An 18,955-nucleotide genomic window follows, 5' to 3' on the forward strand; every position below is an offset into this window, starting at 1 on the left:
AGCAGCCTCACAAGGCGGTTAAAGATGCATCAGAGATGCTTGTTGACCCAAGAGTGCTGGACGAGAGGTGCAAGTATTGACCAGCAACACCTTGCAACCCCATTCATTACCCAACTGCTGGAAAATGAAGTACCATAAATATTTCATTGATTTTCAGGAACCTAAAGAATGAGCCATGGTACTGAAGTTCAGAGACCAGGGAGGAGGGAGAGGGAAATGCGAGAGAGGTTTCTTCAGCACTAACTATAAATGAGTAGTTCATCCCATCTCTCCTTAGAGATTTAAGGCCCAGTCACAGCAATACTATTAAAATCCTGGATGAAAATATTCCTTTAGAAAAATTTAAGTAAATGAACTGCATATAATTTAACGGGAGCCAAAATCAAAGCAAATGGCAACAAAAGCAACTCCGCAATAAAAATCTGAAAAGGCTTACGACTTCCTGAAAGCAGAACGCACCCGACTATATACTGTGAATCACAAATCACTGCCAGCAGCAGAAAGTATTTTAACACATCACTGATTTTGGAGTTTGGAATCAGTTCTACTTAAAATTTTATAGGGGAAAAACAATTTCAGTAATTCCCCTTTGTAAAAATGAATTTTCACAGGCAGGCAAGTCTTGGGTTAACTAGCTCCGAGACTGCAGATCCTGCCTCAGTGAGAACATTTTCAGAGATGAGATATAAAGGAACACTAAATAACTCTTCCCTTGCAAGCTAAAAATAAAACACGTGAATTCCTGCTTCCTTTCAAGATGCTAAAACAAGCCTTCAAACAGTTACTTGAGACAGTGTTTCACTGGTTCGTGCTACAACCCATCCTTCCCTCCAATTTATTTTCTGTCTGTCCTTGGCAATTGTTACAGAAAGTTCAAGAACAGACTGGCCTGGGTAGTGGTCCCCTATGGAAAACATGATCCCTCTCAACTCAATAAATAACTCCTGCTACACTTGTTGTATTACTGGACACAGAAAGGACACCCAGCTCCCGGTCTCAGGCGTGCACTTTGCCGGTGCCCCAGCACCCTACACGGGCAAGGCTTCCCTCCCTCCACACCATGCCCACCCTGCTCTCCCTGCACATCCAGGACGGGAGGGAGCTGCTACGTGGTCCAACTCATCCCTCATCCAAAAAGGCAGGCAGCTGGTCCCCGCGATACATTTTGCAGTGGCCAGAGCTGGATGCTACCCTGCACCACCAGCCCTGGCAACTCAGTACCGCAATCAGCCTACACCATTTACGTCTTTCCCCACCGGTGAAGTCTTATTTGTGTGCAAAATGGTGTTTTAAAGCCATTTCCAGCCTGGCAATGTAGCTGAGTGCGGATTCTTTGTATTGAAATACTGTAGGGGAGTCTCCTGATTGCTTGCATGGATGCAAGGAGCATCTGCCTGCCTGCCTGCCTGCCTGCCTGCCTGCCTGCCTGCAGGGCCCGGGGCGGTGAGGAGAGCTGGGGACAGCTGTGGGTTTGCCCTGACTTATCGCTGCCAAACCAGCAGGATCCGGCCCAAAAGGAACTGAATAAACCAGGCCACGATCAAAGAGTTTTGAAATCTTCAGCTAGGAGATCTCCTCCGTGCACGGCGGGAGGGGAGGACGGGGTCAAGGCAAGACAAGAGCTGCGGCGTGTCTTACCCGGGACGGTGACAGAGGAAGAGCCATGCCACCGCGCAGCCCCGCCAGCCCCACGGGGACGGATCCAGCTCCCGGGGGCGCTCGGGGGGCCGACGTGCTGGGCAGCAGATTTATGAGGAGGAGGAGGCGGTGCTGCGCATACGCTCCGAGGAGATAAAGCCCAGTGCCCTCCTGATTCATAGGCAAGGTAGTTAAGAAGCTTTCCAAGGCTGAACATGGGTCAGAGATGATTTTACTTAATCGCTTATTTTGTCTTTTAAAAGCACTCTGTCAAGAGAAAAGGCCGAGTTGTTACAAAAAACCCTTATCTGTGTTTTTCAAAGATGTCAGATTACTTAGGGGACTGGTTAATTTAGCTTTTCACTCTGAATATGCAACCGTGTCCACTTCATCCCTAAGACCACTTAGGCGCATATATGGCTGTGCTAGAGCCCTGAAGCCAAAGCTTGTGTACTAGCCTATAAAAATCCTTTTAAGTTGATGTTAAAAATGAACAAATAAATTATTTTCATTTCCAACTAGTTAAGAATTAAAGAAAATTTATTAGACCTTGATGCTAAGCTTTACTGTGTAACAGCAACAACAGTAACAACAACAACAATAATAAACAAAACAATAAACCTTTGGGCTTACTTGCCATAACTTGAAAGCTATTTGCAAATATTTGAAAACTAAACTGTACCAAGAGTCAAGATCATGACAGGAGGTACAGAATATCCACCTCTCCTGTCTTCTTAGTAATTACTTACTTTGTAGCCAACCTTTGGCTTTTTTCTGGTGCATTAGCACAATCATGAATTTAATCACCTATAAAAGTAGTTTTCTACCAAATTTCCTCATTAATAACTTCTGTCAAATGAAAATTATAGTTCTAGCATTCTTCTATTTAGTTATTGTGTACCAAATCTTTCCATTGAGAAATAGTGAAGAATGGGATCTGTGGATGAATGTTTTTGATCGATTGCTTTGTTATCCTGCAAGATGTATAAGGGATCATGTACTGAGGTATTAGTGAATGAGGGTACCTACTAAATATCTTCTAATTCAAGGAACCTAAGGAGGAAACGTGATGTTTAGGAAATGCTTTTGAACACTTCTTTACTAGGCAGAGTTAATTACCTGGACAGAGTAAAGCGCATGCCTACATGTTTACAAGACCGTGGGTGAGAACAAGAAAAAAAAGAAACACTAACCTACAGCGCTACGGGTACCCCCGGTGTTACAGAAGAACTCAGTAATTGTTGGACAAAATGAAGAACTACATTGACATTTGCAAGGACTATGCAGACAAGCAAATTTTACCACTTTTTTTTTTTTTTTTAAAACACACACCCCCCCCTTTTTTTTGCTTGCCAGTTTTCTGGAGCATCTCACAGTCTTCACAGTAAACTAGGTCTCTCTCCAAAGTATTTATCTGCTAGTAATGCGGTATGTTCAGTGGTGTCCAGTCTGGGGCTAAAGGTACACCAGGAAAAGAATGAAATGATGAGAGAAGTAGTCTAAAATTAAGTTAGATCCATCGAAGTTCCATTAAGTTTCACAAAAATCCTAAATGCAGTGCGTTCCCACAAATCATTTAGTCTTCAAGGGTTAATTAACTACTTTCTTAAAGAAGAAGTTTCATACAAAAAAATTACATTCCCACATCTCCAAAACAATTAACTTGGGGAATTCTGTTGGGGATAGCAGCAGAAATAACACATTTTCTATCTCAATCATAACCATGTACACACATTTTTCCAGTCTGAGCTCTCACTCTCTGGGGGGTGGGTGCGTGGGTGTCGTCCCCCCCCATTTGGCCTTACTAGCAATTAGGCAGATTGGGCAATGACCCCAGTGCTGTTACAAATGAAATGCTGAGGACACCAACAGGGCTTGGTGGTCAATAATTCCATGACACGGGACAACAGCAGAAAGCAACTACAACGCCTAAACACTTGCTTAACAGTGGTCAGAGATCACCCACATGAAATGATGGAAGAGTTTCTTACTATCTGGGAAGGTCTGGCAATTCTCTGGAGGTAATTCAGCCCTCCAGAAAAAAGCAGCTTGTGTAATTCTCCGGTGACTCCCTGGAGCAGAAGAGGGGAGACCTGGTGAGCTGGTTACTAGCTCTGGTCGTCAGAGACAAAACTCAGCAAGAGAATCCCTCCTATCGAAGGGCATCGGGTGAAAAAGAGAAACCAAACTCTTCCCTCCAGCCCTTCCATTTAAAACAAACAAACAAGGGCCAGAAATAACATTCCAGAGGGAATGCCTTTTTTTTTTCTTTCTGAACTATATTTTTATAGAAAGTAGAAAGCACTGCTTCATTTCCTAGAGCCCACAGGACCTTTTCTACAGATAATATTACTTGTTAAAACCACTGAGGTGGGCTGTTTTGTAATGTCCAGATCTCCCACTACCAGCTAACCCATACGGCCGCACATCGCCGTCAGAGAATGCATATCTAAGGCTTCCCAAGGAGACAACGCCAACCAAAGAGAGATTTTGACTTTTAATCAACTTTCTTGGCAACTATAAACCATGGAAAAATGAAGTAGTCCGACTCTGGTGGTCAGCATCCGTGTTCAGGTGGCTGCTCCCACAGGACCAGGAGCAGCCTCAGGGAGACAGCCACTGAACTGTGTCACAGACTCACAGAGCGGCTGGGCTTGGAAGGGACCTCTGGAGGTCATCTGCTCCAGCACCCTGCTCAAGCAGGGCCACCCGGAGCCGCTTGCCCAGGACTACGGACGTCCTACCCAGGAATTTCTCAGCTCTTTCTAGCATGATAGTACTACATTTACAAAATTATTCTCAGGGTAAACTTTAAAAGCAGAGAATTTGTAAATGCTAGGACAAATAGCAACATTAAAAAAGAGTTAAACTGACCTTCAAAGTTTAGTTTTGAAGTAAAACAGCCATTTCACAGTGCCACAGTTCTGCTATATGGCTCTGCATGGACGCAACAAAAAGCTGAAACGCTAATTCTCTGTTTTGAAAACAATCTTGTTATTGAAGTTAAATAACAGTTGAACCAGAGAGAACCCAGGAAACAGGGCAGTCTATTTAGAGCATTAACCACATTTTGTTTAGTGCTTAGGATGAATTCATCATGCAAACGGTCCAAAGTGAGATCCTGGCAGGCTCCGAACGTGCTCAGAGAGGCTCAGGCCAGAGACATTCTACATCCATATTAGGCTGTGGATCAAGTCCTGAGCTGGATTCAATAGTTCTGCTTTGCTTGAGACTTCAAAAACCCAATGACGGCAATTTACATGCAGAATCGCCACTATCAGAACATCTTAAAATGCATTTGATCACACCATGGGAGTACTAGCTACAGAAGCATGAAACTACGAACACTGAGCTGGAAACCAAAGCTCCCGTATTAGAAGACTCAAGGAGGATGAGCGGAAGGACTCTTGTCTCTAAGGAAAATGAAAATATTTGCAGATTAAACTAGAAAACTTTAGCCCAAAGCATGAATCTAATATATATGTCAAATCGAATTTTTGATTTATACTAAGGAAACTACAGAACTAGCCTGCTTACTCAGCACAGAATTTATTTCTAAGAAAAGAAATAAATCTACCTCCCTAAAAATGTCACCATGTTTATTGTTATTAGTAAACTGCAGAGTGCTCAGCAGTTTCAGCTGGCCTATGCAGAAGTGGCGTTTTTATTCCTCATGCCTTTGGATGCTGTGGATAACGTCAGGGAATCAGGTAGAAACAGAACGATGGGCAGTTCTACATTTAAGCTTTCCCACAATGCCCATTATTATGGTATTTGAATACAGCTACTTGAACAAGTTGGGCAAACAGCAAACAGATCTTCACATAAGTTAGAAATGGATACAAACTTCATGCACTTAATTTTAAGAGTTTGTGTGGAATGAATTGTCTGCTTAGTATTGTGCACATGAACAAATGTTTCCTTTATATCCATGACTTGGGAAAACTTTCTTCTGAAAAGGAATCAGAGCTATGCAGTACCAGTCCTTTAGTTCACCTCCTGACCGTGATTCCTCTCGTACCTACATACAAGCACATCCCAACACAAAGTGGATCAATTTGGACAGACTCTGACAATCCCTGGAAGCTCAGTATCATTCTGAAACCAAATTTTCCCATTCCATCTATTTGCACACATGCACCGTTAGTATCTAGCATCTCTGGTACAGCAGAGCTACATGTTGCTACTTAAACCACAGTAACATCACCATGTACCAGCAAAAGGTACCAATACAAATACTTCTTTGTAAACAGAGAAAACAGAATGCCAGATATAGAGGCATATGGAAAAAAATTAAGGCCAGAAATTAGGGCATCAGCGATTTACTGCAGCACACTGACTATAGTGCTGGGCCCAGGAGACAAACTTTTTTGTATCCAATGGCAAAATTTCCCCACAAATATTTTCATCACTTTTGAAAGCAAATGTGTAATGTCTCTTGAAAATCGCTGCTGATAGCAAGATCCTGCCCAGCAGAAGACAAGCAGTCAAGCCGGGCTCTGGTGTTTCCCAGGGCAGATTTGTTCCAGCTCAACTCGGGAGCTGTTGGGGAGGCAGCTTGCCCAGAGTTACTGAATAATCTATTACAGCGTGCAACGGGGTTCATAACCGATGTCTTGCAACATGATGGCGAGTGACGGCAACCAAACCACTGCTTCTTCTTTATTTGGTTCCATCTCCCTGATAAGACTATGTCTATATTAGTAAGTGAAACTGGGCAAGGGAACGCCCCTGGGAGCTGGAGCTGTTGCCTGCACCGCTACAGCATCACAGCTGTCCCTGGCACAGTTTTGGGCCTGTTTAGGGCCTCCTTCCTCCAAAGGGTTCCTGGGCACTCTTTGGAAGTTTGCAGGGGCCAGAGACATTTCCAGCAGGCTGTTTGCTTGTGGCCACCCTGCTCTGGAGACTGAGTTCAGTGGTACGGACACGTGCTGTGCCGTGCTGTGCCGTGCTAGTTCGTCTCGGTGCCAGAGGCATCTCTCTGGTGTGTTTACTAGAACAGACGTAGCCTCAGTGTCTCAGCCAGTGAGCTACTCAGTATGTTGAGGTCTCTACCTCTTCAGCTAGATACATCAATCTGGATGCCAGAGCTCTTTCCCAAATGATGTAAAACTGACACATTGCTTAGAAAAGCTCATGTTTCAAAATCAGCCTTCTCCCTCTAAAATAATAATGGTAATCAGACCAGCTGATTTATCTGAAAGAACTGCAACGTTCTTTGCAGTCTTAAATATACACCCTCCATAGCCATAGCGAGAATCCTGACAGAGGTTGCTCAGACCTAAAGCTACTTTGATAAAGATGATACCCTTTATACTTATTGTTTCTGTGCTATTTTTTTTTTTTAAATGAGATGCACACTAAGGTGCTCTCAGCATCCAGAATCTGACTCGATTAGGGTAAACTCTGGCCTTCTTGTCTAGCAATGACCATACGCTCGGAGCAAGAAATAAAGACAGAAACCATCCCTGCCTAAGAAATTGCCATGCTCTGGGATATGTACAAACAAAACTCTTTGGCAAGCCCAGACAATGCGCAAACAGAACTCATAAAAAGCTGCTGTGCCTCATAAAAGGTACTTTAGTTTTAATAGTTTCTCTAAGAATCAATATTTCACGTTCAAGTATCCTTAATTCCAAATGGAGGTTATTAAATGAATAGAGGTGGTAGTAAGGTAGGAAAAATCCTAGGTGAGTATGAAAACAAAGATGCTCTCAAAAATATTAGCTTCTCTTCCTGAGTGTAGAAGAACTGACAGTACCACATCCTTCTAGCCAGAAAGAAAAACCTCAAACAACACAGTATTTTTTAAAGAAGCAGTTTTGGTATATGTTGTGCCGCCTATTAACTGATGACATTAGCAATGGTGCTTTTTGTGAATTAACCGTGTCTATTTCTTTGTGCAGTGCCTAAAATGTTTCTTCTGTTCTGCCGCATAAGGTGCGAATTCCTGGGACGAGCAGCACATCTCATGGTATCACGTATCCTGTGAACTACATATTTTATCCCAGAGCGGGAGTTTTCCTTCCTTTAGCACAAAGCCAAGGGCAAAGTTTCATCTCCAAAGCTATGTTTAATGTCAGCAGAGTGAGCCCACTTGAGCTGACATCCTAAATCCACTTCCCGGCTGATCATCCGAACAGTTTGGTTGTTTAAAGGCCACTTGATTGATATGACTGGAGAGTAACTGTCACAGATTTTTACTTGCAATTACGCAGCCAAGTTTTTAAATCTTTTTGGAACCTAGGGCTTCTTTTTTCTTTCTTTTAAGGCTTTGTTTCTAGCCTCATCTGTACACAGAAACCTGAATTTTGTTTGCAGACAAAATGCTGCGGTAGGGCTCTGGTCAGAGCACCTCGTGCGTGGCAGGACAGCAAAAGCAAAATGGTGCTTGTGCTCTGCCCTCCCATTCCCCTCTCCGGCCTCCAGCAAGCACGGCGCCTTCCTCGCCCATCTGTTACTTCTCATCACGGACACCGAGGGATTCGTATCTCTGCTGCTCTTTTTGTAAAGAAGTTGCCTATATGCTGATTGCATTTCAGACATCAAAGTGATCACTGCTAGTCTAGGCTTATGCCAACAGCTACGTCAGTTTTGGGGTAAGTGCTGGCAGCCTCGGCACCATACAAGCAGAGAAGATGCCTCTGGCACCCAGCCTGGCCGGCACAGCAGTTATTTCTGTACACATGAAACCACTTGCAACAGCAATATAAGCTCACAGATGCTTTTATCTGCACATCAGCTCGTTCAGTTCAGCATCCTTCCTTTTTGTAACATGAAGTTCACAATTTTCCTGCATTACCTAAAACCTGGGAAATATGTTTGTCCGTGGAACTTACCAGTTACTCTCCTGTCTTAATTAAAGTATTTTTGTCTGAGCAGCTGGTAATCCATTTATTCAGGTAGGAAAGCCCAGAGTGTATTTAAATAATGACTGAGTTCAGTATAGCTTTCTGAACCCCGAAATATGTCGCTATACCAAGTCCTGTGGTTTAACACACAAATTATGGTACATGAAATGGACTGTTTCCCTGAAGAAGTCAGGAAGGCAACCTTTGTCTGGAGTAAATTGCTGGGATGTGGGATTTCTTCTTTTTATTTGTTTCCAAACATGTATTTCCCCATAGTGGGAAAATCTGCCTTGCATTAATAAAAGGCCATGCCTTTAATAAACCACTTAACTATGGATATTTTTTTTTTTTAGTTGTCCAGCTGATGAATTATTTTATAATTTTGGAAACTGTTTGTAGAGGTGGAGTCACTGAGATATTTTCATACCCTCTCCATGTTCTTTATGCCTTGGCCAGAATATTTCTCATAGAGCAGTCAAAAAACATGAGGTCCAGTGAGGTGAAAGGCAGGAGAAGTGAGCACAGAAAATCTTGTGAAAGAGATCAGAAAAAATCTCAAAGCCTTTTTATTACAGATAACTGTGGGGAGGACTTGCTGATTTGTGTCTCTCTTTAAGATGCCACCACTCTTATTTACCAGAATTTTGTTTGTGTTTTCAACAGGTACAAGTTGGCTTTATGAAAAACACCATTTCTTGCAAACTTTGCCTATTATTTATCCTTAAACCATTACTACCAGAGAGGAAACTGGAACAGGAGCAGTGAGTCTGAAGGCAAGAAAGGACTACATAAATAAGATCTTTTGAGGGGAAAGCGATCTCACAGCATTATACGTTGCAAAGTTATGAGAAAGAATTTATTTAGGCAGACGTAAAAGGATTAGGGGATCAATAGAGAAATGTATCCAGAAGCATTATGCAGCTCAGTAAAAAATATTAACTCTTTGCTCCCCCCATCATGCAACTTTCACATTGTTCTCAAGCAAACCTATTAATGTGGGTAAACTACAGTAAGCATGGGGCATTTAATAAGCGGGAAATAACATTCATCTGACCATAGCGAACAAAGCAGAAACTGAATCAAAAGGCTCTTCCTGAAGAAAACGGAGAGTGCTAAAAGAGACCAGTAACAACAAAAAAATGCAGAGCTGAAGAGAGGTGTAATCCTAACATCAGACACACTGATGACAGCTGGATTATTTGCTACTCAATACTGGCCAATGCTGCATAACCAAGGTTTCAAACTGTTCATGTATTTATTTTCCTTCTGTTTGTTTCTTTTCCCTCTGAGATCTGTTTAGCTAAGGGTTGGAGGTACGGCAGAAACCTAGAAGTTTTGAAAAGCATTTCTTCATAAACCAAAATGGAAATGAACTTTGAATGTAAGCCACTTTCTTTCTCCAAAGGTGCTGCTGCCCAAGAACAAGAAGGGTCCCTCTCCCCATCCTCGCCTGCCCTGCCGGAGAGCTGCCAGAAGTATATATGCTAGGCGCACTTCATGTGGGTAATACGTGGAAGCCCCAAAGCTGTGTGAAGACAAATACAGCGGAAAGCTCGCCAGGTGCTCCAGGACTAAGGAACCACTCGGGTGCCAGGAGCAGGCGCGGAGGCTCTCCAGCACCTCCAGGAGGTCTGGATCCGTCAAAGATCTTCACCCGCAACCCGTTCTCAGCGCCGGTCAGCCGCTCTGCATTTATTTCCCCCTGAGGGCTAACGTACAGGCAGATTTGCACAGGGACAAATAACAGAAGTGCTCCTCACGCAGAGGTCATGTGCTCTACTGAAGTTTACATCCTTGCTCCAAAGTATGAAAATACTAAAGCACACCAAAGAAAATGTCTGAGCTTTTCTCTTAAGGTGAAAAAAGCAACTTATTTTTATGCTAGCCTTGTTCTCAGTCTTACTGAATCACTTGAGCTGAAATATTCCAAAAATACTCAGGCTGAGGAAAACAGCTGGCCTGAAAAATTTCACCTCAAATGTTAAAAGTTTCACAAATACCCTGAAAACCAGGGTACTATAATGGGAACTGCTGGGCAGCTTTCCTAACTGGCGATGCTACCGACCTATTACAGAGTCAGGACTTTATGTGTTTTGTTTATCACAGGCTACATTATCAACTACCCTCAGTGAGTGATAATAAGCAGAAAAATAAAGAGAGGGCAGCAGAAAGGAGGCAGAGCTGCCGGCTGGACTCGGACGAGCCCAGAAAAACCGTTCCGTGGCCAGCCTGGCAGCGAGAGACACCGCAGGACAGCTTCTCGTGCCCGCCACGGCCTTACAAAGCTCGATCGGACACATGCACCCGCACATCACTCCGCTACAGAAGGCTTCCACAACGCGAATAGCCTGTACCGCTCCCAAGGTCGCGTGCCTGCCGCTCCCACACCCGGGGAGCCATACAGGCTGTCGAGATAAAATTATTACAGTCGTATTTCAGCAGATGAAAAAAGAAACCCGAGATGCGTGCTCGGATTAGATGCAAGAAAGAGGATGCCTGGACAAGCAACGGGCAATTCTATTTGTGTGCCGAAAGGAAAAATCTAGCAGGTTTCACGCAAACCAGCCTGCAGAGAAAGAGGAGTAAAACAATTTCTTCTTCCGAGGCAGCAAAGGAGCATTTCCAGAGCCACGCGGCAACGGCCTGGTCAGTACTGTACCTCACATCTATCTGCGGACTATGAGGAGTTCTTGGCACTGAAGTCTCCTTTTCTAATTCAGCGGATGAATTTAAAATGTTTCTGCAGTGAGACACAAAGGGCACAGAAGACGACGCCTAGAAGCCAATCTCTGAACGTATGGTTTGCAGTTCTCAGAACAACTCCAGTGAAGTGAAAACTGGCAGAGGTTTAACAGCTTGACTTTTTATTTTCTGCTAACTCCAAAATTGCAAACAACAAACAAGTAGCTTGCAACATGTTCTTAGCCGCTTCAATGTGGTTGTGTGTATGCGAGTTATAAAGAAAAGGCAAAGTTTCAGAATTTTTAAGTGTCCGTTGTGTAATAAATAGTGGGTATTACAGACATTTTAGTATCTTCAGGCAGGGAAAGACTAGATTTAGAATTGCAATAATGTATTTAATTTCCTGGGGTTGTAAAGTTAAGCTATAAAGTTCTCACGTCAGGTCAAGAGAACTCCTGGCACACCAGAAACTCTTTACTTCATGATGAATTACAGTCAGATAGAGCTGTCATTTGGAAGATTATAATACCAATGTCCTACTCAATAATCACACTTGTACAGGATGTTGCTTTTAAATTTGTAAGTGGGTTTTTGCACCTCTTGCCTTCAGTAATGTGTGAGCCTATCTTTGGACTGCCTGTTACGCTAATATGAAGTGACACTTCTTTACCAAGGGTTCAAATTTTAGTTGACCTTCCATTCTGCCCTGGACAGGTGAATGAATCGGACTGTCAATTTTGTAATAACAAGTTGAATTTTAGTTTTAATAAGATTTCCAGGGGAGATTATTTTCCAAGCAGTTCTACCCATCAATTTTCTATAGGGTCAGAAGAACTGTTGTTCCGGGTCATGAATTGCATATGACAGCATAAAACAAGGATAAATTACAAGTACAACATTTGATAAATAGGAGACAAAAGATAAGGAGTTCACTTTTAATAAACAGTTGAATTGCGAGTACTAAGGTCTGGCGTTGAAAGCAAAACAGGAGAAACTTGGTAAAGAGAGCTACTCTTTAATAGTGTGATTCCCAATTACACTTTCCATGGACGTCATTCGGAGCTACAGCTGCTCAGCATCTCTCAAAATCAGACACAAATGGTAATATTGCATTTAAAGCTATGGAAAGTATATGCGTGCAATGCACTGTCCACCACCACCACCAATATTTCTAGAGCATGAAACAGGGTTATTTTATGAATGAAAAATGAATGAATTCATGAATGAATGGATGTCTTTTCCCAAAAAGCCATTAGGGCAGAGGGCAGCAGGGTGTCAGAAAGGTGGGGGTTTCTTTTCCTAACCCTCAGACTGACTGATCTCCTTTGGGGTTTGGCTCCATGAGGAAGGCTAAAGCACAAAGCGGTCTTGGGATACCTTCAATTTGGTCTCCATCAAAGACGATCTCCCCTCCCTGCCCCACAACCACATGCATCCAGTTTATTCGAGATTGCTGCTGGCCAGGTGAAAAGAGAGGGAATACCATTCCTCTCATCGCTCCTCGATCAGAGAGACTGTGAAGGGCACGTATGTGCAGCTCCTTGGTGTAGAGAGGGGTCATGGAAAACAGGGAAACAGAAGAATCACTAGAGATCGATCTGGAAGCACAGAGCAGGAACCGCCCGGGTTTTTCACCACAGTGGGGCTCAGGATGGCATCAGAGACAAAAGATCTGGTTTAAATTGTAAAGCTCTCATGGTATCATCATGCTGGTGTGAAAGCTTTAGCAAAGTTTCACTAGACAAACTCAGATTTAAATATGCCTGTCATTTTAAATACTGCTACAGGAATCATAACTGCTGTATTTTCCAGTATGAAGAGTGGAAGGGATTTAGATGGGAACCGATTATTCATTACACAGACTTTTCTTCCTAGGAGAACTGCAATCTCTTTTGCCCAAACTTTAGCACTTAAAAAAAAGAAGATAATTTACAAGCGTTAAATGAGTTCCCTCCTGCTGCTTTTGCCACTTCCTGCAGTATTTGGCAAATCCTGCTCTTTATTTAAAAGCTACGTTATCAGGCGTGGCTATTAATTCCCCAAACCACCTCTCCTTTCCGATGTGTTGCCTGCATCAACAAGGGAATTCAAAGTGATCCAGACCATACCTCCATTCTACTGATGTGGTGCAGACTTGCTTCAAAACAACCGCGGTTCTTTAGCAGGTCCCTTCCCTTGCCCAGTTACCACCCCAAAGCAAGGGAGCTGAGGGAGAGATGCCCAGGGAAGCAGAACAGTGCTCTGCATCACTGCCCAGAGGTGAGAGGCCTCTTAATAATAATAATAATCCTGCTCCAAAAGCAGGAGTCAGACCAGACCCTGCTAGCCTCAAATTCCAAGCAGCGCTTCAAAGGTCTCCTGCCCTGCCACCTCCACCATGGACGAGCACCATCCAGGGAACGTCTCCACAGGCCACCACGGACCGACCCCAACTTCTCTGCTTCCTCCCCAAGCTGCCCAGGTGCAAGGCAGCTCTAAGCTGGTTCCAGCTTCAGCAGTTGCTAATGTGCTGTGCATTGTCACTTTGCTAATATGCTGTGCATCATCCCTGGGCACAGCGTGGTGCTAAGAGAGCTCTGCAGCTGGTGACTGGCGTTGGAGCACATCCCAGCAGCCCGGGGAAGGGACAGAGTGGAGCTTGTGTTGCCGCCTGCAGACACATGTCCGACATCCGAATGGGGAGTGGGGACACTCCACCTTCACACAGGCAACTCAAAACAAGATTGCTTGAAGCTTTCTTCCCCCTTTCCCTTTCCCTTTCCCTTTCCCTTTCCCTTTCCCTTTCCCTTTCCCTTTCCCTTTCCCTTTCCCTTTCCCTTTCCCTTTCCCTTTCCCTTTCCCTTTCCCTTTCCCTTTCCCTTTCCCTTTCCCTTTCCCTTTCCCTTTCCCTTTCCCTTTCCCTTCCCTTCCCTTCCCTTCCCTTCCCTTCCCTTCCCTTCCCTTTCCTTTCCTTTCCTTTCCTTTCCTTTCCTTTCCTTTCCTTTCCTTTCCTTTCCTTTCCTTTCCTTTCCTTTCCTTTCCTTTCCTTTCCTTTCCTTTCCCTTTCCTTTCCCTTTCCTTTCTTTTTCTGTTATCGGTGACATTTAGAAATACATAAGTCTGAAGCCAACCCAGGGATAAAGCCTTGTGAAGAAACTATGGCTCAGCTAGATTTATCAGAGTTACATTCATTTGAGATACCTGCTTACAATGGCCACAGATCCTGACGGTGAAAGTGTTTAAACCGGCAAACCCCTTGCCCATGAGGGGTTCTGTTGAAATGAAGAAGCACCAAGCACACTGTGGACTTCCGTTAGACAGAAAAGCTTGTAGAAATAGGGCCAAAATATACACTCCCATATGTGTACGGATACATATACATATACGTACATATGTGTATATACACATGCATACCTATATACTGGCACTCTAGAGGTACCTTAACCTGGATTCACCCAAACTAGTATATTTGAGCTTTTCCTTTTCAAATCTGTGACAAGAGTGTGATGATGGAAACTAAAGAAAATCTCAAAAGCCCACAAACATCTTCAGTGAAAAGGCTTTTCACATCATCTTTGTACTCAGTGTACACTATTAAAAAAAAAATCATTTTAATAGCTGACTCCTTATAAATGATTAATGCACTGTATTGCACGTAAGTGCTCTCCTGTTTCTAGGAACATCTAGTTGGGTAATATTCTCATTTGTGATTCATATGCATGTTCTTTTATAATTACAGTGAAATACCAGTTTCTGGGGAAGTGGTTTTTAAAAGTATGTCGGGTGCTACAGGAGAAGATCAAAGTATAATAAAACTTACATGGAAGCAAAAATTGTGCATGAATAACGGCACCAGCTTTAACAATGGACTGAATAAACACACGTAATTCTAAACAGGATGGACTGAATTTTTCATCCTAGCAATTAATCGCGGAAGGCTATGTTCAAATGAACAGGCTGAGCAGATAAGCTCGCACTTCACCACCACAACCATTTGCTTCAAAAATATATACATATATGAGCCTGGGTTCCCATCAGCAGGGAGACCCTCACTACAAGATGTCAACACAGATCTTTACGCATAGTGTTTGGGATCCTATAAACAGAGTAAATGGACGTGTAAAAGCAGCCTCAGGAAATAGTAATGACTAAACCAGGCAGTTTTTACTTCAGTGAGCAGAGAGGTGGCCAGAGCAGCTGCAATGACCTCAAGTTCATATCCTGGCATTATCAAGAAGCAGAAAACAACTGCAAAATGTGCCAGACATGGCACATCAGGATCTAGTCACCTGCTGTTTCACTTCACTGAGAGAAGACATTGAGACAGTGGCTGGGAATGACATTTTGCTTGGCTGTTTGAAATAAAATGAAATACTTTCTGTAAGCATGTGGTAAGCAGAGCGCTGAACAACTCTAACAGCAGCTCACCCTCAAGTTCAAGCAAAATTCCTCATAGCGACTGCAGCACTCCTACTACTGCCCGTGCAACCCTGGTGGGGACTCTGAATCTCACCTGTCAGTGCTAAAAACTACAAAATAAATGCGTTTCCAACTTAGCCATCTGCATTCAGAACCAAACTGTTCAGCTGCGGGGCTTTGGCATTTATCTTAGTAAAAGTAAATTGCAAGTGCAGCGATCAGCCGGTGAGCAGCAGTCCTTGTGAAATTACTCGGTCATCCAGACTGATCACAGAACACACAAGTTAGTTTATTGCTTCCCAAACACCAAACAAAAATAAAAACTGGAGAGGACAGCCTAAGTCTGACTTAAACAACTGCGGCCATGAGCACAGAACAAAACATGTCAGAAGTAAACTTTTTTTTTCCAGATAATTATACAGCTAGAATAAAAATTATAATTTGTTCAGAATGAAAGAAATGCAGCAAATAACATATTTTACCTATACAAAGTTTATTTTTGAGTAATTGTATTGAAATGTAATGCTTTGAAGGCAACATCCAAATATTACAATGCTCCTTTAATCCAGACCTATATGGATCTTATTTTGCCAAAATAAACTAGAGAACAGAGAAATCTTTGCGGCTTAAATTGCTCTGAGATTTCTGTATAGCCTCTTTACAGAAATACTAACCTGCAATGTAATGTGAGAAAAGTAGCAGCTAAGGAGATTCAGACTGAATGTCTGTCTGTATTCCCAGGTGAACAGAAAGCTTCGTGACTTGTGTCCAAATATTTCGAAAGCATTAGTGCAAGGCAGTGATAGGTATTAAAGACACCCCCTACTTTCCCCAATTACATGAACTATCAAACTGAAGAAAGAAAACCTTTTTTTTTCCCCTGCTATGATATTTACGTTCGTTCCCCTCAACAGCAACCTAGTCTTCTATGGCACGTAATGGCACTTTAAAATCTGAAGTGTGAAGGTCATGATCTGAATTAACTCAAAGGCTAAAAGATAATTAAAAAATCTAGTACCAATATTAATACAGCAGTTTAAAAGTACATAATCATTATGAAGTCTGTGTAATTGTTTGTGTATATGAAGGGCTTCAGGGGGATGGAAAATCTGAAAGATTTTCTCTGATACTGACTGTAGTAAAATTTGAAGTGCCTTGTAATCCTTGGATGTCCTGCAAGGCCCTGCCTGCAGGACCAGCTCCCGGGCTAGAAAACACTATTCTGTCACTGGGAGAGATACGCAGTTGAGACTCTCCAGCTGGGTGCCAGCTGTGGGTGCCAGGAGCCCTGCCAGGTCCCTGTGTGTGTGCCGAGCTGCCACCCGATGGCGTGCCAGGGGCAGAACCAGGTGGGACCATCCCCACACCCTGCCCTTGGGCTGCACTGCGGGGAAATTCAGAAACATGGGCAAAAAGAGAAGCACGGTGCATTCAACAGGCTCCCCAGTCTGGCCAGCGGAGGGGCCAGGATTGTTGGCAGCGCTGCAGAACGTACCTGCTGTGCTGCTTGCACCCAGGCTGGGAGATGTGGAGCCTGTCCTCACCACTGCTGTGGGATTGCAGGTAAAGGGTGGCACGTTCCTATATTTCTGCCTTGCCCTCTCAGATGTCTGCTCTCACCCATCCCAAGCGCGGTCAGCAGGATCACTCTCTCGCTGTGCCTGCACGCTATGTGACTCCAGTGTTGCCCGGGCTTTCATGCTCTGCTGTTACACAGTAAAAACAGTGAAGGTTTTCTGCTGAGACGACAGTCAGTACAAAGCGCTCCTAGAAAATCGCCAAGCAAAAGCCATCCCCAACAACAGAGGATAATTCAGCGTGCACAAAACAAGTCCGCGCTGTTAACAGCGTTGTGTGAATAACTTAATAGCCCTTTTCTACCTCTACCCTCTGTGTGGTAATACCAAAAGGTTTTAAGAAGCACTCCAAACGCCTGAGCCTGACCCCAAGAGGCTAAAAATCTTAACAGAAATTGCATGTGGAATTCCTTTTCTTTCATAAGCTTCAGAAACACATTCTTTGAAATCTCCAGTGCTCTTCTGTCAAACAATGTGGAGGTGAATAAATGTAGCAAAGAGCAAAGGTATCATGGGGCAGATTCTTCTCTGCCTTTCATTGCATTGTACAGCCGCTCACATCTGTACCACAAGTTCAAAGTTTGAACAGAAACTCTGCCGCTGTCTGACAAAGACTTTGCACTCTGTATCAAAAAGCACTCATTCACATTTTCAGCAGTGTTTTTTTCTCTCCAAGAAGAAAATTTTCAAACATAAATCTATTTCTCAAAGCCACTGCCAGTACCCAAGCACTCCCCACGAAGACAGTTAACCGCACCCTACCCGTAGAAATGATGCTCCTCCGATCGCTTGCTCTGTTCCCTGCTTCTTCTGCCTCAGAGTGCTCAGATCAGATCCTGCCCCAGAGAAAAAGCAGAGTCAAAGGCTTGGGATACTCAGAGCCGAGTCCTGGAGTCAGGCTGCAGGAGGATCAAGGAGTACTGGGCTGAAGCAGCATGGAAGGGAGACATATCAAAGCGCGCTATCGCTCAACCATCACCCACAGGTAATTGAGAGCACCTTAATTTGAAACCGATGGTCACCATCTGGTGATAAAATAAGGAGACACCAAGTTACAGCAAGGCTGCACATATTGGGACATTTTACTTACACTGCATAATGAAACCCATTGTCACCTCCATTCATACTGTCACGTCTTTCCCAGTTCAGAAGTTTAATACAGTTTGTGTTAACTTTGTCTTTCCTTCACTTCAATTAAAAGCGGATTTCATCTTTCCAACAGACTGCATCACACACACACGTGCACGTAACCTTCCAGTTCAAGACACTTCTGACATGGAAGGAAGTTAAGTAAGTGCAGAAGAGAGCAGCTGAGACCTACCAAGTTGTGCCGCTCCTAAAAAACGGCACGGAAGACAGCCATTGGGATGACTATGTTAAACAAGGCAGAATTAAAGGGTTAGAAAAAGACAGGACTCCGGCTCTCTCCCTGCTTCACAACTCTCACATGCGTATTTATGAATCCTGGGACAGCAGCAAAATTAGGCCTAGCTGACCTTTAGAAGAATGAGTAATTTCCTAACACAGCAAGATATTTTAAATACACGTAACAGCTTTAAACAACCGAAGTGCTCTAATTATTTTTGCTACATATGAAATATTTGAGGAAAATGTATACGATATCTTTAATTTGTTAATTACCAGCTGGCTCCTACCGCACATTATTAAGCTACTACGGCAGTGACTAATGTCTCCGACAATACTAAATTACCAACAACACCTTGTGGATGAATGTGACCTGAGTGGCCCAGAAAGGACTAGCTGCAGGTGTTTATTTTCAGATAAAGATGGTTTATTAACCCAGGCATA

The 18,955-nt window shown here is 43.4% G+C and overlaps 1 protein-coding gene across 6 annotated transcripts in view; it reads right to left on the bottom strand.

Moving 5' to 3' along the window:
• Nucleotides 1-18,955, bottom strand: part of DTNA (dystrobrevin alpha) — a 232,177-nt gene that overhangs the window by 157,365 nt on the left and 55,857 nt on the right. For 2 of the 6 annotated variants that reach the window (XM_087753959.1, XM_087753947.1), the window contains exon 2: nt 17,909-17,982. The exons of the other annotated variants lie outside the window; for them this stretch is intronic. The gene's annotated coding sequence lies outside the window, so the exon portion shown is untranslated. The remainder of the gene's footprint in view (nt 1-17,908; nt 17,983-18,955) is intronic. 6 annotated transcript variants of the gene reach the window in all.

This window comes from Nipponia nippon, unplaced genomic scaffold (genome assembly GCF_047370975.1).
Source record: "Nipponia nippon isolate SJK-2023a ecotype South Korea unplaced genomic scaffold, ASM4737097v1 scaffold_1, whole genome shotgun sequence".
Taxonomy (NCBI): Eukaryota; Metazoa; Chordata; class Aves; order Pelecaniformes; family Threskiornithidae; genus Nipponia; species Nipponia nippon.